Source organism: Anser anser (assembly GCF_964211835.1).
Source record: "Anser anser genome assembly, chromosome: 15".
Classification (NCBI taxonomy): Eukaryota; Metazoa; Chordata; class Aves; order Anseriformes; family Anatidae; genus Anser; species Anser anser.
The window spans coordinates 2,364,675-2,374,858 of record NC_139736.1 but is presented as its reverse complement, the minus strand read 5'-3'; positions in this window follow the sequence as shown (position 1 = coordinate 2,374,858).

The window sequence follows — 10,184 nt, the reverse complement described above, 5'->3', positions numbered from 1 at the left end:
ACCAGTTTCACAGCCACAGGCAAACCAGGCCATCTGGCTGCTTCCCTTTCCTGCTTTCTTTTCATTTAGGGCATGAATTCTTTGCAGCAAAGTCCGCAAAGCCTGCAGGAGCCCTTCCCCATGCATCAGAGCCGTCTTTGAGCCTTCATTCAGCCTCTCATTTCCCAGTGCAGCAAAGCCAGGCACCCAGGGGCAAAGCATTTAATCAAATTGATTTTAATTGCCCTGCACTGGCCAGCTTAAGTCTGAAGTGGGTGCATGCAGACTTCCCCTTCTAATCCCTAACCCTTTGCTGATGCTGCCACAGTGCAACCCAAGGGTGCTCAGCACAGCTCTGTCTTCCTCTTTGTCATCCCCCACGCTTCTTCAAGGGAGATTTATATAGATAATATTACTTTGAGTAATTAGGAATAGAAATTAAGTTTGAATGAATTAACTATCTGCAGTTATTCTCCCTGCTCTCACACCGAGCCTGAATGCTAATCTGAACATTGTTCTTCTTCCTTGTAAAGAAAAGTAAAATGTTTTCTGATTGCCATGCCTTAATCCAGAGTTTTGGGCCTGCACTTCGCTGAGCAGAACTCGTTACACGGGGTCCGCTGATAGGGCAGCTTTGTGTCTGAGCATCACAGGGAACAGATCCAAAGTACACAGCAGACACCTAACTGGAGAAAAACAGAAGGGAAGGCGACAGCAGGACAGAGGAATTTTAGAGCTTCTGAGGAAAGAGAAAGTGCGTTAATAAATTAAGGTTAAACACCATGAATGAATGAGTGTGTTTTCTTTGGAAAAAAACAGTCATTTTATCTCTAAATCTATCACATAGAATCAATTGTTCCTTCTACACTAAATGTGATCCTACTCAGCTTCATTTTGTCCTTTGATCAGTTAAACCCAGGAGCTAAATTAAACCACTGAATTGCGCAAGGGAAATTTTAGGACTCATTTAAAAAATACTCGGTGTAAATTTAACTGTGGCCACTACTCCTCCTGGCTTTCCTGGTGTGCTCCTACGTGAGCACAACTTCAAAATGAGTCGCTCCCTCCTCTATCAGCACCCACCTATGGGGACCACAGAGCCTAAACCCAACAGATCTGCCTGTGGGGTTTTGCACTACAATGTGGAAAACCCAAAGGGGCTGGGGTGGGAAAATCAGCACCGCAGATTGCTGCTGCCCCAGGAAAATATTTTTACCAACCCCTTGGGTTTGCAAGAAGATCTGAACCAATGGTATTGTCGGGGACCTAAGCCGGACAGCCCTTTGAGGCAGTAATAATTATTATGACCTGCTTAAATAGGGCCATCTCTTACGCATATAGAACAGGACACCTGCAGCAGTTGGAAAGTAATTGTAGCTTTTTTCCTTGACAGGCAGCTAGAATTAATTCCGCTGCAACAGCAAAGACAGCAATCTGAATATGTATACAAAATAATCCATTCCATCAGACAAATGATTAGAGCAAAGGCCACCGTGTTTTTCACTTTCTAAAATGTTAATAAAACTCAGTTAGCAGGAAGATCATCTTTATGTTTTATTAATTGCCACCTCTTAATTATTTTACTTCTAATTTCTTTCTCAAATAGTCCAGAGAAGTGTTATTTAACGTGCTGAGTTTATTTGTGGTTTCTTTGTGAACATTTCCAGGCAGCTGCTGAAAAACAAGCACACTGAATAGAGTGAGCAAAAGGGTCAGTCTAATATGAAGAACAATAGAACAGAGAAGCGAAGAGAATCAAAAATCCAGGGAAATTCTAGTCCATATGCAATAATGAGGGCTTCTGTTTTAACATGATAAAACACCGACTCTTTTTGGGGTCAACACTGGGAATTCAGTCCAAAAATCATAAATCCAGCAGTAGCTAGCAAGAGCTTTGTATCGGGAAAGGATGGTTGCAGCTGAAACACAAGTTTCTGTTGGGAAACATCAGCAGCCCTTGTCAGCAAGGTGATCCCAGCGGATCGGTCTCAGGGCTGAGCTGTTGGTGCTTTTGGGCTCAACCCCCTCAGATACAGGGCACAGACAGGGGTCACGATGCAGAAATAGGGGTGGAAAACCCCAACAGCTTTCCTTTTGGTGCACAAATCCAGCATCTTCCAGCCCCCTGGACCAGACAGCTCAGGCATGGGCTGCGCAGGAATTGCTGGAAACTGGAAGGAAGCCGGAAAATTCATTTCTTGGGCTTTTCTAGGAGTGAAGACAAGCAGTGTCTTTATGACACCCACATACTTATTGGTACTGCACATCTCCAGCCCCATCACTCCGCCAAGTATCAGCTATCCGTTACAAGACCGCTCAGTTATTCGCATCCTATTTGATTTATGACCCACTAAAGTCAAGGGAAAGACCTGCCTTCGATTTTAGTGATTTTAGGATAAGCTCCTAATTTCACGCTTTGTCCAAGAAGCAGATAAAATAGATTTGAGAAAGGCTTTTTCCTTTGAAAATTAATCTTCTTTAAACTACTTCAAGACGCAGAATTATTTCTAAAATGTCCCATAATAGAAATAACTGGTATACTTGAAATAAATGGATTTTACAGTAATCAAATTCTTCAGCCTGGCTTTTTATCCTGTTTATTGCCCTGTGAACTCCTCCATCATAAACAGCAGCTCTTACAAATACAGAAATAAGTCACTGTCAGTGAGCTCAGAGGAGCTGAAAGATTTGCTGTAATCATACAACCAGTGCTTAGCGTCCCCTGAATATCACTGTATCTTCCATGTATTTATCTGATTCAATTACAAGGTGCACTGAGGAACTGAAAATATCTTCCAGACACATTTGTGTGACAGTGCCAAAACGCTCAATATTCCCCGGTTCTCCCAAAAGGCCGGGGTACGGAGACACCATGGAGGTGGGGTGAGTCCCACACCTGCCAGGTATCCTGTGGCATTTGAATGGGTTTATTAAAAAAAAAAAAAGTAATAATAGTTAATAGTTTTTTATTGTCACATGCAATTTGTCAAGAGAGAATGCATGGTGGGAAGAAGCTGTGTCCAGACATCCCATCTTGAAAAACTCCTGAGGGAGAAAATGTGACTGACCTGCCAAGCAGCTGGCCTGGCACCTGGGGGAAAAGGCTCCTTGGGTCATATGTTTTTCTTGCTGAATTCAATTTCCATCGTGAAACAGAAGTAATTTTCTGGGGAAATAAAAATAAAAGTTGATATCAACACAGCATGTAAGCCAAACCAAAACTAGAAAGTTTGGTGATTCCATTTCATAAAAACTTAAGATAATTCATGTTTATCTCTCTCAGGTGTCAGGTAGGAAATCACCTGGAAATACTAAAAGATCCTTGGGGAAATAAGAAATCTACTTTCCTTTCTCTGGTAGCTACAAGCTTTACACTCTGGTTGAGTTTTACATAGTGAAGATGACAGTGCAGGGCGAAGTAGGCTCTACAGAATGGCTACAGCCTCGACTAGGGCTGTGCAAGCTGCAACTTGGTCTCTTTCCCCATTTTTTGACTCATCCTGATGCAGGATTATGGCTCTGAGCTGTGCTTTGCTGCTGCCTTGCCAGCATCCCACTGCTCTGCCTTTGCACAGGAAGCCACTGCCCTCCTCAGTGCAAAGTCCATCCGGTTTTCACATCTTCCACCTGAAAATGTCAATGACACTTTATTTTTCTGCACCCACTTTTTTTTTTTTTAATTACTTTTTATTGAATGTATCTTTTTTATTACACCCATTCAGGAAACAGAAGTAATATCGCATGATAGGTGTGCTAATGAAAAACTGGAATTCATTAAGTGGACGGCAATACATTTAGCAAACATGTTTGTGAACAACCCAGAGATTGAAGTGTGTTTGCCAAAAAGATCTATTGAACAGTTATGAACAAACAAATGAGTAAAAATCTAAAACCAGATCTTGCATGTTAATGATAGAAGGAAACGCTGTAATCCCATCAATAAGCCATTAGCCACAGTGACGTGCGGTTGTGCCCAGTGTCTCAGCTCATTTTTTCTTCCTCTGCTGCTCACGTTGTTGCCCCGGGCCGGTCTGTGTGCTGGATGGTTTGGGGTCCCCAGGGGATCCCAAAGCCTCGGTGGCCACCAATCTCCTTGTGCTGCCAGGCGCTGGGATGCCTTCCCCTGGCATTGCCCTGTGGAAGAGATGAGGCACTGAAACGTCAACATCTGACCCTCCCAGGAGGGAATGCATACATGTATCTAATTGTGATTGCTTTTAGATGAAATGATCTTGTTCTATGCACCTATATTTTATGAAAGATGAAGTTCACATAAAGCATTGCATTTGAGCCCCAGGATTCCTTTCTGTGTAATCCCTTTCTGCTTCAGAATGAAAAGCAAATGGGGGAAACCTTCCTGTGTGGGAGAATCCAGCTCCTGGCCAAGTCCAAAGTGTGCAGACAGGTACGATGTGATTTGGAGAGGCTTTGACACTCTCATAACAAGAGCTGTATTAATCCCCAAAAATGATTGATTTCAGGAAAAGATTCAAGATATTCACTGGTGTGAATCCATCATCTGTAATAGAGATTTTTCTTCAGTTAATAATGTGACCCAAAATGGCACCAGTCTCTCTACTCAGTGTCCTGAGCAACACAGATATAATAAAATCCTGTCCTGGAGTTAGTAAAAGACTAGCTGCGCTAATGAGGTAAAGTTCTGTACTCTCTAGGGCAACAGAGAAATTACATTTAATTACAAGAAAAGAGCATCTCTACTCATTGAATACAGTGCATCGCAGATGAGAATGATTCACTTTGCTCGACTGCCCTGAATACCGAGCAGAGCCGCCCCGGCTGTTATCCCAGGGCGCAGGAGAGAAATGCTCACTCATCCCAAGGCAGGTGCCAGTTACATGCCTCATCCACACACAAAATAGTTTGCAAAGAGATCTGAATACAAAAGGATGTGAAAGGGGTCTTAAATCTCTTTCCAGGAAACCCAGTCGTGCTCACTGGCTGAGACAAAAATTCATGAGATGACAGGCTTAAAATAACTTCTGGTTTTCACTCTTTTACCAGTGGTTCTCTGAGATGCAGCTCAGAAATGTCACAGAGACTCCTCAGAAGACACAGCGGTGAGCGATGCTCAATTTGCAGTGCCCGGAGCCCAGTGCTCAGATGGGTGCAGCCCAACCCTAAGCTAGATGAAGGAGTTTTTATCCCAGCCCTGCCAGGAATCACATCACCCTGGGCACATCCTGTGTCTGCACTCGCTGTGCTCTGACTTCTTGCTCTGAATAAATAAATATACCCCTACCTGTGGTAAGGGGGAGGCTCGGCCCCGCTAATAAATCCTCAGCGCCCATTCATCAGTGGTGCATGGGGAGGATGTCGTGCTGGGAGTATTAAGCTGCTGAATTGCATGCCTGTGTCATGGAAAGGGAAGAAAACAGAACTGACAGCAGCTCTACTCTCAGAGAGGCAATGAGGCTACCCTAATTAGAGCTAATTGTAGCTTTCCATCACATTAAATTGCAATGCAGAATGGTTCTGTTTAGTCCATGGGTGAGTTGCACTGGCTGTCTCCAATCTCCCTCCCCAAAACCTTCTATGACACATTTGTTTTTCTTTCTGTACAGTACTCAGAAAGCACTACTCACAGGTAGCAGCACGGATGGACACACTGAGTTCTGAAATGGGCAGCAGCTCATCACGAGCCCGTTGCAGGTGGTGAACAGCCCCATTAATGCTGAGCCAGGGTTCCTCCTCCTGTGCAGTGCAGAACAGAAAGGAAGAGTCATTCCCCAGCTATCCACCAAAAATTTCCCAGGAAGAGCTGAAGACACCCTACTGCTGGACACACCAAAAGGTTTTCTACCCACAGCCCATTTCCAGCTGGCTCTAACACCTACGTGCTTCACGGTGGGACCTGAATATGCAGGGCCACAGAGCATCAAAGCACTGCTATTTATAAGACAGTATCTCTTTCAGGCATGCAGGCAATGTAATTTAAGACCAGACAAACATCTGTTTGTTGGCAATTGCTGCTCAGGCCAGCAGGTCTGCTCTGGCTCAGCCTGTGCTCCGTGCTACACTGCTGGCAGACACTCTGTCCTCTTTGTGCTTCCCCATCAGCGCTCGCTGCCCTGAGACAGGAATCCAGCCTAGTGCCACTAAGATCAGTTGTGGGCTTTGCTTCCTGGTAGGATGGCCAGACGAATAGACAGCTCTGTCTTCGTCCTATGCATTTGGTCTGTGTCCAAAAGTGAAATGTCAAAACAGGGAGAGATGATTTCTATTTAACAAAGGAAGATGTAGGCTCAGCACAAAAGCATCTTGCCTTAATTGCCCATTTGATCCATGGTGGCTGTGCAGGAATAGGATTTTAAAATGCACAGTCAGTCCATGGGAGGCCTTTGACTGCAATAACATTGGTGACCGTTGCCAGCAGCTTTGCTCTTATGTTACTGACAAGGAGAAAGTGAAATCAACCCCAATGATTGCCACACTGACCCCATTCGAACCAGCCTGGGTGTCATTAACCTGACGGATCCCGAAGCGGGGTCCTGGTCACTCCCAGAAACATTTCATGAGACTGATTTCCCACCAAAGGCCAACTTCTCAACGTCAAGATGTCTGAATAAAACCCTTTGCTTTCCTTCTTCTCAGTTCCCCAGCTATTAATAGTCTCCGTCAGAGGCCACTGGGAACACACAAGCTCCAGCTCAGTGCCCTCTGCCAAAAACTCGACTGATTCCGCATGTTGCTCAGACCTCTCTGCAGCAGTTCCCTGCCTGCCACATGGGCATAAAAGTCTAGGGCTGCTTCTAGGATTTCTCCATGGGTGGAAATGCAGTGGGGGCTGGTGAGCTCAGGCAGCTTTGTACCCTGGCACTGGGAGACACCGAAGCCCTCTGCCCATTCTGATCCACAGAGGTGTGCCGAGGCTGCGTTGCCGCAATGGATCTGGACTCTGATGGCCCCAATTCAGTCAAGTTTGACCTCTGAGCATTTGTACCTTGTAGACTTGAAGTACTGCTTGAATGAGTCTTTTCCTGGAAAAAAAGTGGTGCAGTTTCTGCTCAGCAATGAGAAGAGGTTCAGATTTGGAACATGTGCATTTCTCGCCCTCACTTTGAGGTGTCCCCGGTGCTCTCTGTCACCTCTTACCTCGGACTGCTCTGAAATTGCTGCCACTGTGCACCTCAGACTGTGGTGTCTTTTGGAAGTACAGTGCTGAGATGCATTTGATGATGGATGCGAGCGGCATTGGACAAGCTGGGAAGGGCACTGGGAATGCCACTGTCACCAAGATGATGCATTGCCTGCCTTCCTTGCAAAAGTGTCTCCATTCAACCTCCTAAAGAGCAGCAGAAGTGGCAGCGAGCCCTTGAACCAGTGCCGGCCTGCTGTCAGCCTCCAAGGAGGCAGTGGGAGGTGGGGGAGATCCTGAGATTTATTCCCAGATCTGCTGCAGTCGTGCTGCGCAGACGGGAAAAAATCATTTAACCTTTCTGTGCCTTCACTCTGCCGTCATAAAACGATTACCCGTAGACTGATGTTGTAGGAGTGGTTTCGGGTGTCATGATGTGGCCAAGAAAAAGTGCGCTCGGATGCTAAAAATACTCCTGATATATGTCAATGTCAAGCACTCCCGCTGATCACTGCTACATGCTGCTCTTCTCCCTCTTTTTGTCTGGATGCTGGAAGAAAAATGATGCTTTTGGCCACTGCTAGCTGTGGATAGAGGGTGCTGTGCTGAGTTCCTTGGTCTGGCAGCCAGCAGGCAAAGCACATCTGTGTGGCTGGCCCTGGGGCTGGCCCACCTGCGCAGACTGCTCCTGTTCTTCTAGAGCTCTTCCCACCCAGGTCTTACCCTACTGACAACGTTGCATCTGCTTAAAAATGAGACCCAAACCAGCAGGAAAAAGAGTAATCTCCAAGATTATGCCAGACCAACCAAAACCACCACTCCCTGCTGCCAAAATCATGTGCATCGCTGTCTGATGCATTCATGGCTTAATGAGTGGTGTGGCTGTCGAGCTGGAAGGGCTGTCAGGGTGATCTCCTGCCTTGGCAAGTAGGAAGGATCATCAGCATTAACCAAAATGCCAGGGAGAGAGATTCAGACCTGTGTACTTTGCTCTGCAATTGATGTGAGGCAGGAGCATGCAGACATCACTGCAGTACCGGCTGGTGTCTGAGCAGGATGCGTGCAGGGACACTTCGCGCTCTGCCTGGGCTGTCCCAGCTTCCTGTGCCCATCTCTGCCCTCGCCTGCCTGCAGACTTCCCTTTCTCTGCTTCCTTCGGTTACAAAGTTCTCAAAGCAAAGACTTTCTTCTTGGGATTTGCAGCAACTCAGGAGTGGTAACACAAGGGCAGAGAAAATTCTGGCATCAAGACTGTTTACACAGCATATTTTGTATTTTTTTATTTAATTATCAAACTGCCTCATTGCTGCTTTTCTCACACAGATGTGTGATTCTTGCTCCCACTTTTAAATCACAGATCCTTGTTCTTGGAAAAATCCTCCAAATACCCAGGCTGGGTATTTAAATGTTAACAGCAGACAGGACCAGCAGATGCCCTACCGTGCATGGGGAGCGGCGGCGGGGTGTCCCACAGCCCAGCAAGCCAAACAGCAAATACCACTTTAAAGGTGAAAACTAGTGACTCCAAAACAAAGCTGGGAAGAAAAACACCGTCCATCATTTCTACTCCATTGTCCACAGCCTGTCTCTCCCTCAGGAGTTTTAACTTTCTAAAGATTATTCTGCGAACATGCATGCGGGCTCTGTGGAAAATAGCAATTATTATGTGCTACGGGGCTCTACCCATCATTACTTCTGTATAAGTAGGCATGGTAAAGCTATTTCATTCAGCCTAGCAAATTAAATGAGCCCAGTTGCTGGAACACAGAGCAGCGGCGTGATGAATGACATACCAGGTGAACCCTACCAAGGGATTAAAGCAAACTTCCAAGTCATTTACAAAAAGGTAGAGCACCATTTATTTGCTCGGCACCGTATAATTACAAGTAATCTAAAAACTGGGAAAGAAATTAAAGTGAAAAATCAAAAGTCTCTTTTGTTCTGGAAACAAAACAACAAAGAGAAATATTTTCCTTCTCAGCTCGTTTTGGTTTCTGAACAAATAGAGTCGCTGTGACGAACCTATCTGAGCACTGAACACTGGTGCTACGTCAAGGACTCCCTTCTGGGCTCGGCTATTTGGACTTGGGTCTGTCACCGGCTCAGATTTTTAAGTAACATGTCTCTAACTGTACGCCTAATTTCCTCATCCAGTTTCCAGAACTGCCTGGGAAATGTGGATAATGGGGCAGCCATTTCGTCCCATCAATGTCAACTGCAAAATAATCTGTCAGTTATAGCGAGACACCCGACCACCCATGTACTTGTGTCAGAGCCTGTCTCAGGCAGCTGGGGAAGGAGACTTGAGCTTTGTGGGCACACGCTGCTGCTGGCGAGGCTGGGCACCTGGTGTAATCCAGCCCTCCATTCGGTGCCGAGCAGGTCAGCAGCTAGCCAGACACTCTGGACTTCCAAGGGGATGCTAGCCAGCAACAACCAGTCAGCCTCTTTAAAAACATTCTGTAATGGGAGTAAATATTTTTTTCCATTGCTATCCATGACCACCTGGCCAGAGACCACCTGGGCAAGGTCCTGGCTCCTGCTTGCAGCTGCTTCCAGTGCAGGAGGCATGGCTTGGCGTTTGAGGCATGTCCCCTGTCAGCACGGTTTGTGCTGAGGAGCCGAAGGAGATGATTGTACTTCTTGAGTGCAGGTGAAGGGCGGATGCAGGTGAAGGCCTTCCTGATAGGAGACAGCTCAGGGGGTGCCAGTGGATGCTGCTCTGCCCGCAGTGACATTCCCCCTGCCTCTCCACACAACGTCCAGCAGACGTGGATGGAGGTTAATGACAGGAGTCCAACCTGGGTGGAAGCTGCAGGGTCTGAATAGTAGGATTAGGGCTCGTTGCCTAATATTACTCTAAATAATGGGCTTTTAGAGAAAATTCACAGAACAAGGAAAGCCACCTTTTATGTTTCACGTGCAACTTCCACGGTGTGTGCCACAGACCTGAGCAAACACACTGCCCACCATCAGCCAGAAGCTGAGAGCAGTCCCCAAACCTGTGCTGCTGTCCCCAAAGGTAAGGCCAATGCAAGGGTTGGGCAGCATTCCCAGCACGTACCTAAAGCCCTGTAAGATTAGCTAATGCTAATCACACTAACACCAT